Source organism: Sceloporus undulatus, unplaced genomic scaffold (genome assembly GCF_019175285.1).
Source record: "Sceloporus undulatus isolate JIND9_A2432 ecotype Alabama unplaced genomic scaffold, SceUnd_v1.1 scaffold_13, whole genome shotgun sequence".
NCBI lineage: Eukaryota > Metazoa > Chordata > Lepidosauria > Squamata > Phrynosomatidae > Sceloporus > Sceloporus undulatus.
Window position 1 is genome coordinate 3,902,693 of NW_024802935.1, and position 17,538 is coordinate 3,920,230.

Consider the following 17,538-nt stretch of genomic DNA (forward strand, 5'->3'; position numbering starts at 1 on the left):
CCTGTACTCAATCCATATTAGGCTTTATAGGTCAAAACCAGCACATTCAATTTTATTTAGAGTATTTATGCCCCACTCTTTGGTCACAAAGGTTCTCAGTGCATCTTACAGATTGTTAATTAGACATTTCCCTGCCTTGAGGTTTACAATCTAAAAAGCATGACACAAAAGGAGAAGGGAATGGCAGTGAGGAAAGGGATCAAATCCACCAGATACTGCCAGTTCTTCTCTCCCTCTGAGGCCAGGCCAGTGGCAGTTGGAGTGGAGGGAGGGTACTCCATCTGCTTCTGAGGCTAGCTGTAACTGTGCCCAGAAACAGATTGGCAGCCAGTGGAGCAGTTGCAGCTGAGAGCATTTGAGTGTTCCTTATAGCCAACTCCAGTTAACAGTCTAACTTCAGCTCTTCTAGTCAACTCACATTTCTAAACACTTTCAAAGACAGCTCCATGTAGAGTGCATTACAATAATCCAAATGGGATGTACCCAAAGCATGAAGCACTGTGGCCATGTCCTACATCTCCAGGAATAGCCATAGTTGGCGCCCTAGCTTTCACTGCCTGAAAGCATTTCTGGTCACTACTGAAACCTGGGCCTCCAGGCTCAGAGCTGAAACCAGGGGTACCCCAACAATGTGAAGCTGTGTTTCAAGGGCTGTGAAACCCCATCTAAATACATGCTGAATCCCTATTCCAAGATCTGTCTTTCCACTGACCTGGAGCACCTCTGTCTTGTCTGGATTAAGCTTCAAGTTGTTTGCCCTCATCCAGCCCATTACAGATGCCAGGCACCAATTTATCACAAGAACTGCTTCCTTGGAATTAGGTGGAAAGGAGTGATAGAGCTGGGTATCATCAGCATACTGGTGACACCTGACTCCAAAACTCCAGAAAGCAACCTCTCCCAGAGGTTTCATGTAGATGTTAAATAGCATAGAGACAAGACTTAACCCCAAGGGATCGCACAGGTCAACATCTAAATAGTCCAGCAGGAATCCCCTCTGCCCAACTGCTGCTCTTCCTTTCTCTTCCCTTCTGCAAGTGCCCTTCCAAGAAAAATGGGAGCCACTATACCTTTAAGCCCAATCTCAGAGAGGCAGCTCAGAAAGATACCATGGTTGTTTATATTGAAAACCTCAAAGCAGTCCAGAAGAACCAACAGGGACACATTCTACCTGTCCAGTTCCCTGCATAGGTCATCCACCAAGGTGGATCCAGGTCTGAAAGCAGATTAAATTGAATCTAAAATAGGATAACATGCCTTTGGTCTCTTTTTGCTTACAATGAATAAATCTTTTCTTGGCCCAGCTGCTGCTCTTCCCTTCTAGATGCCAAGGATAAAACCTTTTTCTTTTTACTTGTCTGAAATGTCCAGAAACCCCCTGAATAGGAATACAACAATAACAAGTTAAAATAGTAAGAATTTGCTGCCCCTTAGTGACACTCAAAATCAGCTGCCTGAGCCTGATGTCTCTCTCTGTCTTATAGCAGGGCCAGTCCTGATATTTTCTGTAGATGTGAGAAGAGTTATTATCTCCACTAAGAATTCTATAAATTAAATAGTGTGAGTCTCTATCTTATTATCTGGAACTAAACAGGAAACTACTGTAAAACAAATCAGCTCATTGTTCCTGTTATCAAATAAACATGTTTATTAAGTACCTCAGTCTCTCCTGCCTCCTAGCTCATTGTTTTGTAGCATGAACACTGGTAGATAAAGAAGTTATGTCAAGTAACGTCTTATCTATAACATTTGCCATTATCATCTTTCCCTATTATGTGGACTGCTGTGATGAGAAAATGGTATAATGTGTCAGTGGGAATAGGAGAGGCACTTTTCTGTTTGTATTGACATGTGTCTGAGAGGGAAGAAAGAATGCAGCCCTGTCATGGCCTTTTTATTTGGTGTGTAAGAACTTCATTGTCATCATCCAGACATTGTAGACTTCAAAGCAAATCTCTGAATGCCTTGCCTTCCTGCCTGACAGTAGTATTCCTCTAAAGTAAACTCTTTGGTGCAAGACTTGGTTTCTCAGTTTTGAGGTTGTCTCAAAAGGTATTGTTTTACACAATACAGAGGACTACAAATGCTGCTTTATCCATTTGCATTTCCCCCCCTGCAAATGCTGTTGTAATTCTGTCAGGCTCAACAACAGTGGAAAACAATGTACTGTAATTCACAGGCTAATGTCTAATAGGAAGATTTTTTTTAAAACAAAAATGTCTCCGGGTGAGGAAAAGAACAAGCATGCATGACCTGCAGGCTGTGGTAGAAGGGACATATTTCTCTCACATTCTCTTTGGAAAGAAAATGGGCAGAGTTAATACAGAGATTGAATCAGATTTCATGAAAGCCACATAATGATCCTTTTTGCAGCATAAGGTACATTAGCCTGTGAATGTGTGCAGAACAGCATATGTGCAATTATGAGCCACATAATAAGTTTTGGTTTAAATTGTGGAATCATGATCGGTCTAGACGACATGCTTCAGCAGGGAGGCCTTGGTTTAGTTCCTCTGTGCATAGCTACCTTATAATGTGGACATTTTTTTACCCGATTGGTAATTGTATTTAAAATGGCACTAGAGAGACTGAGTTAAACACCACCATTGCTTGGCAGTTTGCCAAACCACCATGCATGGACATTAAATATTGATGCTTTATGGTAATAACACAAGATTCTGTATCTAGAGAAACAGTCCCACTACAGCTGTCAACATGATGCACAGGAGTGTGATACTGAACACAGATCTTAACAGGAATCAGATCAGATTTAGAACAGTTTTAATTTTTTCTTTAAAGAGCTGACAACTTTTATATTGAATGAAGTTTGTTATTGCTTTAAGCTTGTGCAACTCACTCACCCAGTGTTCTTATAAAGGATAATTATTACCAGTCCAAAACAGAAATAAAATAAATAAAATAAAATAGGTTTGACCTGTGAAGTCAAAGGCTTTCAAATAGGTTTGACCATGCTTAGATTCCAGGATCACATGAGATCTGGTGTCTTCAAGGTATTAGATGACATGTTGACCTTGTTAATGATAAAGCATGTTATGAGTAAGTCTGTTTTTCATAAGTATTACCTTTGTAAAAGTCATGTTAAGTTCAAAAAAATAGATTAATGTTGATGTATATGGAACATTAGGATACACATGTGAATATTAATCTATTTTATGCTGCTTTGGATCTCATGTTGGGGGGAAAGGTGGGATATGCATTAAAAATTAAATAAACAAGTTGAACCTAAGAAATACATTAATTAATATACATATTATATTTATATCAGTTACAAAATATAGCTGAATTATTAATTTCCAGCAGTGATAGTATGGCATAGCTTTGTGTAATTTGAACTGTTTATAGTAAAAGAAATTTAAAAAAACCACTAGCAATTCTCTCTTTGGATGCCCATAAACCCTTTGACAGACTGGAATGGGCCTTTTTGTACAAAATTATCCACAAAATGAAAATGGGCAATGTTTTCATTGAGTTTGTTCTGTGACTTTATGAACAATCCAATGCTTCTCTGAGGATTAATGGCTATGATTCTACTAAATTCACAATTTATGTGTTATTGCATTGGAATGCTTGGCAGAAAAAATAAAAAAACAACTCTAAAATACAAGGTGTTCTAATTAGGAAAAAAAACAGACATTAGATTAGCCTATTTGCAGATGATATAGCTTTATTTGTACCATCACAACAAAACGAAGCCCCTGAGATTATGAAAAAGTTAAATTTATATTGCTCCCTGGCTGGTTTACAGATAAACTTTCATAAAAATGCACAGGTTTTTCCAAACAGGTGAAGAACATACTATATGGAACCACTGTTCTGAAAACTGATATTCAATCTATGAAATATTTAGGTATGCAAGTCCCTTGGAGAAGTCACTGTATTTCTCAGCTCTGTCTATTGGACTGGAATCGTAGTCGTTAATCCCAACTAAAGCAGAGCCATTGAATTAGTTGTTGAATAGTGAGTCAACATATATGTAAATGTAACTGATTCAACAGGTCCACTCTAGTCAGGACTGAGAATGAAATTCTGGCCAATGTTTGTAGCTAGAAATAAAACCACTTCCCAAGTATCAGCCATGTGTAGCCCTCACAGCTGTTCTTGCTGTCCTCAGCCCCTCCAGATTCCCTAACATTCCTTTTTTATCTCCCCCCCCCAAAAAAAAAGAAGAGAAAGAAATAGAAAGAAAGTTTGAACTGCATCTCTTTGAACCCCCACCCCTAGGGGTAGTAGCAACTCAGCCTTTAAACAGACTGCAGTGTTCCTCAGCAGTGTTAAACAGCTGTCTGTCTGTCTGTCTGTCTGTCTGTCTGTCTGTCAGTTCATACAGCTCTTGTTATTCTGATTTTCTTTTTTTGGAGGAAGCACTCCATTCAGCCTGTAAAGATCTCAGAAGCAGAAAATTGGCTCCTGGACTCATCACAGTCACCCGAATGTTTTTTCTGAGTTTAGTGGGGAAGCAACAAAATACATATCTGATTTGGGAAATTCTGTGATTTGTCTTCCATAAAAAGTAATCTTTTCAAGCTCTGAATACGGAGCCCAAGCAGTTTAGCCTTGTTTGGGTTAGAATAGAGTACAGGAACACAACTAAGAAGTATCAAGCATATGTCCTGGTCTCATCTCTACCCCTTAACACACTCCACATCCAATCTGAGTTCTTCTGAGATCTGTAGGATATTCCAACTCATATTCACTTGAAGATGAGTATATCCCTTTGAATGATTGAGAAACAAAATAAAGCAGGGTTCCCGGCCACATGCAAGTATCTATGTGTACCCAAACAAACCACAAAGAAGCTCCTTCCCTGTTTAACATGTCAGGTCAGGGTCACTGGAGGTGATGCTAGTACACAATGAAGACTTTCATACCTGGCATAAAGGTGGCTCAAACATTGCTGAAACATCCTGAAAAGGTGGAGGAAGGGCGCATGTCTGAATGCCAGGCATGTTTCCTCAATTGTCATGGAAACGTGGCTCCCTCTAGCGTCTCTGAATCGTTCCTGGGTGCATCATCTCTCATCTCTCCTATTCACCTAGATAATATCTGAATAAATCTTAAGGGTTAATAAGTAAATCAACTAACTTCTCCTGAACTGTCAACTCAGAAAGTTTTTTTCAATGGGCACTCTTCACACACAAACATATCAAATGCCATTCCACAAAACCTGAAATGTTTAACATGTTGCTGTGGCTGCATTAGCTTTGAGGTATACCTAGAATACAACTCTAGAAAGCTGTTTCTGGTGTTAAGAAATGGATAAAAGACATTCTATCTACCACTTATTTGAAAAGACAGTGCACTAAATTCAGAAGGAGCAGAATGTCTGAACACTGTCCCAGGGCACCCCTGGTAGACTGCACTGCAATAGGTCACTTCCAACTACCTGTCCTTTGTGTTATAGCCTTGAATACCTTGAGGCAAGGAAGGCTTTAACACTGTTTGTTAACAGGCTCTCTGGGTAATTGTCATATTTTGTTCTTTTTGCATTTCTGTTCCCTCCAGTCCTACTGACGATAATCCCACATTCAGGAGAAATACTCAGGAGGCTCAACTCTGTCTCTTGAGACCTGAATAAGATACTGGCTATATTTATCTTTGGCAGGATGTTTGTATATTACCAACCAACTGGGCTTCTTAATTGTCACTGTTGCAATAATGATTAAAGCTTTCCTTTTGGATTCTGTTTCCTTTCACTCGATTATATACCCCACACACTCGCCTACCCAAACATGTGTGTAATCTCTCAGATGATGTACCACTCCAGGCATCTGATGAAGTCAGCTGCTGTCCACAAAAAATTATGCAAAAGTTTATGCCAAAGAAGACGTGTTAATCTTTAAGGTGCCAGAAGCTCCTGTCTTGTTGCTTTGCTGCAAAAAACAATAAAGAGGGTTAGTTGGGTGTGGTTTTTCTCTCTCTCTAAGATGGTCAACTGTTTATTCCTTTTAAAAGAACCCAACATGTTTCAGCCTGTCTGGGAAAAGGCCTGCTTCAGGGATTACAACCAAACACAAATACAGATATATTATAGGTATTAAAAAGACAAGGCAACAGTAAGTTACTTACATCCCATATAACCACATAACAGTACATTAGTTTTCATATCAGAATCATACATACTCTTCAGCAGAAATAATGACATTTGAAACACTCTCCAAAACACAGAAACAATAAGTATTAAAAGAACTGAGTCTACAGTATTCTGCTATATAAAAGTATTCAGATAGACCTTGAACAGAAAGAATCAGTGCTATGTGTTGGAAATGGAATCAGTCAAAATATCCTCACTGGTATGGGACTTTCTGCTTTTAATCTGCTTTTCTGTACTCTCTTCACTATTATTGTTATTTTGCTTCAACAGATGAAAAACTTATGCCCACGAATACAAAATATCCTCGCTGATATGGGTAGTCCACACCAATGGGAATCTCAACTGTTCCATGCACAGTTGTTATGGTCAGTAGGTCACCTCGAGTGGTGAGCTTCTCTTTACTTAGGTAGGCCAACCTTCAACCACAATCCACTTATGAGGCTATACTCAAAGACTGACCAGCTCAAAGAAACTTGTCAGCCTTTATGATCTTCTGCCATAATTTTTGAGAATCCAGAGCCACCTCCAATTCATGATGTGACAGTCATCTTCATGGTGAGATAATATCCTGTGGAGGCATACAGCATAGCAATCAATTCATCTTTAATGTTAGACTTTTTTCCAAAGACAGACAGACAGACAGAAGCTTTCCATACAGTTCATTCTAAACCATGTGTACTCAGCAGTCCCATTGCTTTCAGTGGATCCTGTTCTCAGGTAAATGTGTGTAGGTATGCATCCTAAAATTTTCTGTCCCTTTAATAGTGCAGGACAAAGCATTTTAAAAATTAACTCCTTCTGTTATCTAGCATTTGCAGTACAGATCGTCCTAATACTTCAAAGGTGTCCTCTGTCAGCATACAAAAACATTTTGTGAGTTGAAGCTGATGCCGTGTCTTGGGGGCATAATTGTATGCTTTTGGAAACTGACACTGTTATAGTCTCTTGGCATCATTTTCAGTGTCTCATAATGTTGTGGCAGCTCTGACATAAAGTGTGTCTGATCTTTTTTACCCTTCAGCTCTGGAAAAGTTCAATTTATGCCTTTGCACTTTCCCTGTTTCCTGATTGCTATGCTGCCTTTTTCCTTCACCTGCACACAGAGATGACCCTTCCAGACACATGTTTTTAACACACTTGACTATCAGAGCTTCTGCTGGGGCTCTGACTCAGAAGAGATTAGGAACTGAATTATTTACACTACATATTGCATATAACAGACGGCAACAATGTTGTATGTCCGCTGTTGCTATAAACATGTTGATCTATCTATGACAGCTAATAATGGTAGCATATTTTGAGAATCTGATCTGTTCACATAGTTTCACTTCACACATTGTACAGCATAGCAGGAAATCTCAACCTGTGTGCAAATAGTTGGGTGAAGGATTTCTTTATATCCATAAACCTTATGTGTGAATTTCATCTGTCCCCTTCTGCAGTGGGTGGTTCTGAGTTTCTCAAGGCAGTGTACAAAGTAAGAAGAATGCAAAATAATAAATTAAATTACTAAACATCCTGATATTAGCTGGAATTCAAACTCAGCAAAATCCTCAAGGTCTATCAAATTCCTCACTTGCCTCGAAGACAATTTCATTGTCCAAAAGGTGGAAGAGGCAACAAGGGGATCAGCTATTTTAGATCTGATCCTAACCAACAGGGATGACCTGATGAATGGGGTGCAAGTGATGGGATGCTTAGGTGGCAGTGATCATGTTCTCCTGGAGTTTGTTATAAAGTGGAAAGGAGAAGCCAGGCATAGTTAGACACGCATTCTAGACTTTAGGAGAGCTGATTTTAGTAAACTCAGGGAAATTCTGGGGGTGATCCCATGGTCAGGAATACTAAATGAGAAGGGAGTTCAAGATGGATGGGAGCTTTTCAAAAGGGATACTGAAGGCATAAATTAAAATAGTGCTAATAAGGGAAAAAAAGGGGAGTTGTCTCAAGAAACCAGGATGGATGACTATGGCGGGTTACAAACCGCCATTAGGGACATCCTGAGGACGTCCCAGTTTGAAAAAGGGGTGTCTCTTCTATATGCCCCTTACCCTATCACACACTCAGTCCGTACAAAATGGCAGCGCCCTGTTCATAGGGGTACCGCCATTTTGACGTAGTGGATGCTCTGCGTCCGCACGTGGCGCACCAGAAATGACACCGCGAGTGCACCCTTTGGCACTCATGGCGCCTCTTCCGGGGCCTGAGAAGGAGCGTGATTTCCGTGCTCCTTCTCTGCAGCGTCCGGGAGCCGTGCCGTTTAAAGGCTGTGGTTCCCGGACGCTGCAAGCGGAGGCAGAGCCAGACCGCTGCTTCTCAGCAGTCTGTAACGCGCCAATGGAACTTTCAACAGAGCTAAGTTTTAAATGGAACATGTATAAGAAATGGAAAAATGAGGAAATCACCAAAGAGGAATTCAAACCAATAGCTAACACATGTAGGGGTAAAGTCAGAAAAGCTAAATCACAGAATGAACTCAGGCTTGCTGGAGAGGTTAAGAACAATAAAAAGGACCTTTATGGGTATGTCTGCAGCAAAAGGAAGAAGGAAATGGTAGGACCTGTGTGTGGAGAAGATGGCACAGAGAAAAGGCATAATCATTCAACTCCTTCATTACTTCGGTCTTCTCAGAAAAGGCAAAGGGTGCTCAACCTGAGGATAATGGAGCAGAGGACAAAATAGAGGAATTTCAGCACAGAATAAGTGAAGAGATAGTACAGGAATACCTGGTTAATCTAAATGAATATAAGAACTTTATCGCATGGGCCTTCACATTCCAAAAAGGGTGCGTGACAAGAACCAGATGGGACGAGGAATGCAGCTTACCGCACAGGGGAATGCGTTCTCAAAAATTGCCCCCTCTGAGACGGATGTAGAAAGCGATGGGAATGCCCGGTGGCAGTGGTGGCTTTCCCTTGTGCAGTAAGATGTGTTCTTCGTCCCACCCAGTTCTCGTCATGCCCCCTTTATGGAACGCGACGGGCCTGTTTTAGGGTCCGTGCAATAAAGTTCTAAGTCTCCAGGACGAGATGAACTACATCCAAGGGTATTAAAAGAACTGGCAAATGTAATATCGGAGCCATTGGAAATAATCTTTGAGAACTCTTGGAGAGCAGGAGAAGTCCTAGCAGACTGGAGGAGGGCAAACATTGTCCTCATTTTCAAAAAGGGATAAAAAGAGGTTCCCAACAATTATCGTCCAGTTGGTCTGACATCAATACCAGGAAAGATTCTAGAGCAGGTCATTAAACAGAGAGTCTGAACATGTAGATGGCAATTCTATAATCACAAAAAGCCAACATTCAGAGAAACAATTCATGCTAGACAAATCTGATATCTTTTTTTGATAAAATTACCAGCTTGGTAGATGAAGGGAATGCTGTGGATATAGTATATCTTGATTTCAGTAAGACCTTGCTCCAGGTCCTTGTCTCTGGAGCAGCAGAAAACAAACTTGCTCCCTCCTCAATATGACATCCCTTCAAATATTTAAACAGGGCTATCATATCACCTCTTAACCTTCTTTTCTCTAGGCTAAACATATCCAGCTCCCTAAGGCGTTCCTCATAAGGCATGGTTTCCAGACCTTTCACCATTTTAGTCACCCTCCTTTGGACACACTCCAGTTTCTCAATGTCCTTTTTGAATTGTGGCGCCCAGAACTAGACACAATATTCCAGGTGGGGCCTGACCAGAGCAAAATATAGTGAAACTATTACTTCCCTTGATCTAGACACTATGAAGTTTATTGCACCGGGGATAAAACGTTCCCCAATGCATTACAAGGTGCATGCGCGGGGGCACGCACGGAGCATGATGGGAACCCAATGGGGCCCAGAACGCTAGTTTACTGCACAGCGGAATGCCGCAGCCGCCACCGCCGCCAAGCGTTCCCAGGAGACGCCATTTCTGGGGACGCTTTGAAACCTTCCCCAGAAATGGCATTCTGTGGAACTCAGTGGGAACATGATGGGAACGCTCGGCGGCAGCGGCGGCATTCCGCCGTGCAGTAAACTAGCGTTCTGGGCCCCATTGGGTTCCTATCATGCTCCATGAGTGCACACTGTAACGCATCGGGGAACATTTTATCCCCGTTGTGATAAACTTCTATAGAAGTAATAGAAATTGATGCAGCCTAAAATCTCATTGGCCTTGTTAGCTGCCATATCGCACTGTTGACTCATGTTCAACTTGTGGTCTACTTGGACTCCTAGATCCCTTTCACATGTAGTTTCATTCAGCCAGGTGACCCCCATCCTCTATCTGTGCATTTCATTTTTCTGCCCTAAGTGCAGTACCTTACATTTCTCCCTGTTGAAGTTCATTTTCTTAGCTGTGGCCCAGCTTTCTAGTCTATTCAGGTCATTTTGAATTTTGATTCTGTCCTCTCGAGTATTAGCTATTCCTCCTAATTTGGTGTCATCTGCAAATTTGATAAGTATGCCCCCAATTCTGTCATCCAAGTGATTGATAAAGATGTTGAACAGTACTAGCCCCAGGACAGAGCTCTGTGGGACCCCACTGGTGACTTCTCTCCAAGATGAAAAGGAGCCATTGTTGAGCACCCTTTGGGTTTGTCCGGTCAACCAATTACAAATCCATGTAACAGTTACCTTGTCTAGCCCACATTTTACAAGCTTGTTTACAAGAATGTCATGGGGAACCATTGACACGTCCATTACTATTTGCTGATAGGATTAAAAATGAGAAAAATGTGCAAGGGTGTGATAATCTTTCCCCTGATTACACGAATAAAACAATTTAATGATGGGAGAAGGATGTTTGCCTCCCATGTGATAATCTCTATAGCCATTTTAATCTAGATCAGTATGCAAAGAGATATTGCAGCACCTTTGAAATTAGGTGAATGGGGATGTGGGCTTGACAGCATTAGCCTGCATACACTTGAGTCTTCCTCCTCAGATGCATTAGAGGAATGGATGTGTCATTACTAACAGAGCCTCATCCTTTCTTTCTCCCTCTGTCCCTCCGTCCCTCTCTCGGTTAACATTCATAGTGCATTTCAAGGAATGCAAAATGGCTGTTTGGCATGCCAAAGTACTACTAAGATAATGAATTGTTGCTTGTTCTCCCAGTGCAAGGAAATGGAAGGCTAAAGATGCTTTATTATTTTACTTTAGAGGATATTTACTAAGTGATATACAGAGTATTGTTCAAGTGGTCAAAAGTGTTCACAAATGTATACATTTGCAGTTTTTCTCTTGGAAAGCCAATTTATATGTACAATGCCCACTGCTAAAAATTTTAATGTCTTCATGGATATAAAAATGTTCTTTGGCTACCACTAAGAGTGTTAAAACTGTGAAAAAGCATTTATCCACATGACTGCCCATCCCTGAGTTATAAGATGTGGTTTATTTGGGCATCAGAGCTCTCTGACATGAAAGGCTAAATATTTCATAAAACTACAAATCCCAGAATTCAATAGCATTGAGTCATGGCACTTAAAGTGGTGTCAAGCTACTTTATTTGTCCAGAGTGGCAGAAACCAGGATCACTGAATACATACATGCAACTCTTTTGCAGACTTTTGCCATCAGTCTGGAGAAGTTGGTAGTAGGGGACTAGGCTGAAGTACATACCCTGGCTCCCTCCACATGATGGAAAACAGAATTCTTGAATAGTTTTTATTTGGACAGAAGTGATTTGTAGATCTGGCAATAAGTGAAACTTGAACCAGGGCTAGTGGGTTTTGCTGTTTTTGACCTATAAAGCCCTATACAGCTGAGGTCCAGGTTATTTGAAGGACTATATACTTTCCTTTGGATTGCCTATGCTTTGAGATCTGTTAGGGAGGCCCTTCACTCTTTTCCACCACCCTCACAGGTACACCTGGCAGGAACACAGAAAGGCCTTCTCAGTGGCTAACCTTAGGTTTTGGATCACCCCTCCCAGAGATGTTAGAGTGGGACCTTCCTTACATTCTTTTAGCAGACATGTAAAGCTTTTTCTGTTTTGACACATGTTTTATGATTGACTGTATAAGGCCTGTCCCACCTAAACAATGTGCTGGATTTTTTTGTTTGTTGTGCTACTGTGTACATGTGCATGCATATTTAATATTTAATATTTTATGTTTTAATTGATTTTAATTTTTTGATCATTTAATATCTTTTTAACTTTTGTATTTTGTGAATTTTTAACTATGAATTTAAAAAAAAATCTGTTGTATGCCATTTTGAGTCCTGAATGGGAAAAAGGTAGAATCTGTAGTAATAGCAGCAGGAGCAACAGCAGCAGCAGTGTACAGATTAAGTACTATAAATATTTGGGAAAGAAGAACTCCTGATAAATAATAGCATTTATTATTGGATCTATAAATCATTTCTCTCTAAATAACTGAACCCTCTTCAAATATTCTATTATTCAAATATTATATTTGGAAGGAGACAGGGTTCAATGGGATTTACATAAGAACTGACCAAGTTTCTACATTGATTCAGTGGGTCTACTTCAACAACTGGATTTGGGCATCAGACTAATTCTGGATTATTTTCATGTGTAATTACAATTATTTTTCAAAATGTAAAATTGTGCAATGAGACTAAGAACTAAATTTTTAAGTGAAAAACGGGTGGCCTACAGCCACCTCTTTCTTTGCCAGACTGGGGCCATGGCAACTGCATGTCATGACCCCAATCTGGCCTTTCCATGACACAAAAAGGAGCTGAAAAAGCAACTCTTTTTTGTGCCATGGAAAGGGTGTATTAACTGCCAGTGCCATGGCTTTTTGGTGCTCCTTTGGTGCTGCGTCATCTGAATGCAGAGCCAGAGGAGCACCATGATGCTATCCGCCACGTGATGGGTGTCACGCCGACATGGGGGTGGAGTCAGGGCATGCATTGTATGGATATCATGTCCCCACTCCACCTCCATGCCAGCCTTTTATGCCGGTCTGTACATCCCCTAAGTCAGTGGTGCCTAAACTTTGGCCTTCCAGGTATTTTGGACTTCAACTCCCAGAAGCCCCAGCCAGCTTGCCCATCTGTCAGGAATTCTGGGGAGCTGAAGTCCAAAACATCTGGAAGACCAAAGTCTGGGCATCACTGCCCTAAATTAATACCTCAGTGATGAATCATATGTTGCTGTTTTTCATGCAGAAGCTTCCCAGTTTGATTCTGGCCATCACTGTTTTAAAGCACACAACTGTCCTGCAATTGACTGCATGTAAGCTTATACAGCTGCTGCTCATCAAAATAGCTAATACTGGGTGAGATGAACCAAAGATCCTATATGGCAAGATGCAGCACAGCTGTGTATGTTTGATATGCTAATATTAGCCCCATTTATGAATATTAGTACTATTCAGGAGTTAATCAACAGCAGAGTCCTCTCCTCTCCATCACTCTTCACACCAGAAGAGTGGCTATCTCAATGGGAAAGCCTTTAGTATTCTGTAATATTGTGATTGTTAATTCAATATTAAATACTCATTTTTAGCTGTAGGAATCACATGGAGAATGTCCTAGAGTAGATAAGACTTTCCTCTTTGGACAGTCATCTTTGATGAAAACAGTGATAGAGAAGGCAAGGAGCAATGTACTCTTCCTCCTCATGTGTTTAATCCACACAGATTCCTAACATCCGAACTGTGTTACTGATTTAAAATACTAGAACAGTACTTACATTTTTGTTCTGTTAATGTTTGTTATTACTTTAAATTGGAGTTGTATTTTTTAATAACTGGAAATCAATACAAACATAGTAATATAGGTATCATGAGAAAAGTCCATTACTGAGGATCATAAATTCCTTACAGTGCAATCCTATGCAAAAGCAAGTCCCACTAAGTTCAATAGGGTATAAGACTGCAGCCTTATTTTGCTATTATTTTAAAGTGAAGGGCAGCTTTTCACTCATTTCTCTTTCTTTGCTACAATTACAGGCATCCATTTCCCCAAAGTCCAAAGAATTAATAAAGAGAAAACACATGCAATGAGTTTTCAAGCAAAAAAGATTTGTTATTTTGAAAGTCATGTGATTTTTAAATGTGAGTTCTTGACCCTGATTTGGGTCACCAGCTGGAATCAGTCTTGTTTTGGAATAACTAGCTCTTTGTGGTTTTTTTTTAGGTTTATCAGTTTATGACTGAATTTTATAGCACAGGCTGTTTTAAAAGAAAGATTATCAACTATATACTTCAACAATCAAAGCAAAAAGGATCATTCCAGTTTTAGGAGAGTCTTCTGTCTGTTTGCCAGTAACTTGGTAAAGAAGAACTCAATACTGCAAAGCCCTTTTCAAACTCAGATTCACCAAGTGTACTTTTTGCCCTTTAAAACATTTCTTGTTGATATGATCTAATAGAGACAGTGTTTAATCATCAATACTGACAGCTGAGAATGGAGATTGATAAAAGCTAATATAGAGGCTGGGTTCTCCCCCCCCCCACACACTTTTTTTTGTTAGCTTAAAATAAAGTCCAAAATGTAGCTAGCTTTCCGCAATGTTTGCAGTCAATCTTATGTCACTTCCCACCAGACATCTGTTTCAGAATTATTTTTCTCCCACCTCTTTAACACTGGTATATACTGCATATTGTATCGTAAGAGGCTTTTGAACTGCTCTGTGTTTCAGCAACCTATTTTAAAAAATTTATTGAGTAGCACAAGACATTTATTGAAACGAATACCAGAGCTGAATCTACATGATGCTGTATCCCAGCTCCACTGTGCAGTACAGTGGGCTCTTGGTATCTGTGGGGATCCATTCCAGATCCCCAGGCGGATATCAAAATCTGTGGATGCTCAAGTCCATGTGGTTGTGTCACCATTGAGGGCATTGAGAACATTGCCTCCAAGCCCCCTCCCCTAAAAGTTGGCTTTGCCACTCGAGATCAGTGGAGGAGAAAAGGAGGAAGAGGCTCTCACCACCTGCAGCTGCTGCCGCCGCCACTGCTGGCCAACTTGCCTGGGGCCCTGGGAAGGAAGGAGGCATCTGGAGACTTCCCTCAAGTTCACAGATACAGAAGGCAGAATGTATTCCAGCTCTGGTTAGACTGGTTTTAATGAAAAATGAAATCAGTTTGGAAAGATACATGGGACCCCCATTACTTAGTCACACTGGTGCAAGGGGATGTTTCTACTTTGACCACAGCAGTTGTAGGTTTCTTTGTTGGTTTTGGATTCTTGCATCATATGCACATATTTGCCTATTCACGTATTCAAATAGGTTTTGTTTTCCCTTTGTTTCGCCCAGCTGAGATTCTATAAAATGAAACCAGTAGAGAAGGGGAGGTGAAATGCCAGCCTGTGGATGTGTGTGATGGTAAATATGTGAAGTTCACATATAAACACCTAATCCAAAAAACAAAACAAGCAACACTGCCTTTTCTGGATGCTGATACAAACAAGGGAGCTACCCTTCAGTAACATTTGTTTGACATTGGTGCACATTGTCTTTGGAGAAGGATGGGGTATCACACTTTGGAGGTTTTTAAATAGAGGCTGGGTGGCCATCTCTCAGGAGAGTTTTGATTGTGTGTTCCTGCATGGCAGGGCTTGGACCGGGGTCTCTTCCAACTCTATGATTCTATGATCTCAGGGTGGGAATGATCAGGTCACCTAGGTGACCAACTGATCTAGGTGATGACCCACCAATCTGGCCCCACTCTACCCCACCCTCCATCCCTGACTCCACTGCAACCTCAATTGAGGAGTCAAACCCTGTCCTTCCCCAAACCTTCAGAGTAAACTGGAGGTTTTTTTTAAAGCAACAACAACAACAACAACAACAACAACAAAACAAACACAAAAATCTGTAAAGCCCTCAGGCAATCAATAAGAAATGTTTTCACACTGGAAGGAGGGGAATATTGTGTGTTCGAACAGTACTGGACATTTGCCAGCAGGGCCTTTGAACTGTGGCCTGTAATGGGAGAGATAAACCTTCACCTGAGATTTTCCCAGGGAAAAGATTGGGACCTATTAAATGAAGTAATTATTAATGGTGATTTGGCATGATTTACAGTCATTAGTTTTATCTGAAAATGGGGCCAGTACCTTTCTAATTGAAACAGTCTAAAATACGCAGGGTCAAAATCCTTGTTTCTGTTCAGAATGAGTCATGTGTTACATGCCAACCAGATTGTAAAAATCAAGCCTCAAGAATTCCACATTCCAGCCTAGTGCTGTCCAGACAAATGTTGGGCTGCACATTCCAGAAACCCATAGCCATCATAACTGGATGGGTCTTCTAGGAGTTATATTCCAGTATATATGGTCAGTGGCATACCTAGTATATTTGACACCAATGAAGATCATTCCTAACACCCCTTCCTCTCTACTACTAAATTATTTTCAGTAATAATCATGAAATGAAATGAATAATAATAATAGCCAGAATAGAAAATAGTGACTTTTTTGTTGTTGAACTCTGTATATACAGTCCAACAGGGGGGCATGGGGAGAAGAGGGGAAAGGGGGCATGTATGGGGGGGGGTCCATGATTGTGCTTTTCCAATGTGTTACTGAGCACACCGATGTACTGTATTGGTGGTGCATTGCACATGTTCTGGTTGGGCACACTATCGATTATGTGGAGTACCCAGTGGGATAGTAGCTGGGTAGGACAAGGGAGGTAATTGGCAGTGTTCATGCAGTGGTGCACATGTATTGTGCGGGAGGCCAAAAAAATAATAATTGAGACCACCTTGATGAGGTGAAGAGCAGATTGCCCATGGGTGTTCAGGCCACCTTGGGAGCAGACACTGAGGACAATAGGGATTCAAACTGGTTTGGGAAAACCCAGAATTGAGCTGCTTTTTTCTTTCCATCTGCTTGGGCCCCAACTCTAATCAGCTTTCTGCTGTTTAGTGTATAAATTAGGATGATAAAATGCATAATTTCCTGACCCCCTTACCAATGGCAAACTGTCAGTTTCTCTGTTTTCTGATTTGACAGTGGCCTCTTATGCTGATTTTAAGCTACATAAAAGGTAAAGGTAGTCCCTTGACATGAATGTCTAGTAGTAACTGACTGTAGGGGGTAGTGCACATCTCCGTTTCTAAGCCGAACAGTCAGCGTTGTCTGAGGACTGCTCTGGTGGGTCATGTGGCCAGCATGCCTGCACTGATTGGTGCATCCTTTTCTTTAAGAGTTATCCATAGTCTTTCATGAGGTACACAAGCAAAAGCTTTGTTAGAATCTATAAATAACAGGCTGTTTTTCTTCTGAAATTCTTTGATACACTCCATTATTCAGGGTATGTTTGTCATATGATTCTAATATCTCTTCTCTTTCTGAACCCAGCATGGATATCTGGCCTTTCTTACTTCATTTATGATCAAAGTCTCTTTTTCTCTGATTTTTTTGGAATCCACTCAAATTCTATCTGCAACCTGCCAGCAAATATGGAAAGCAAAGCAATGACCCATAGAGTGGAAATGCTCAATATGCATTCCACTC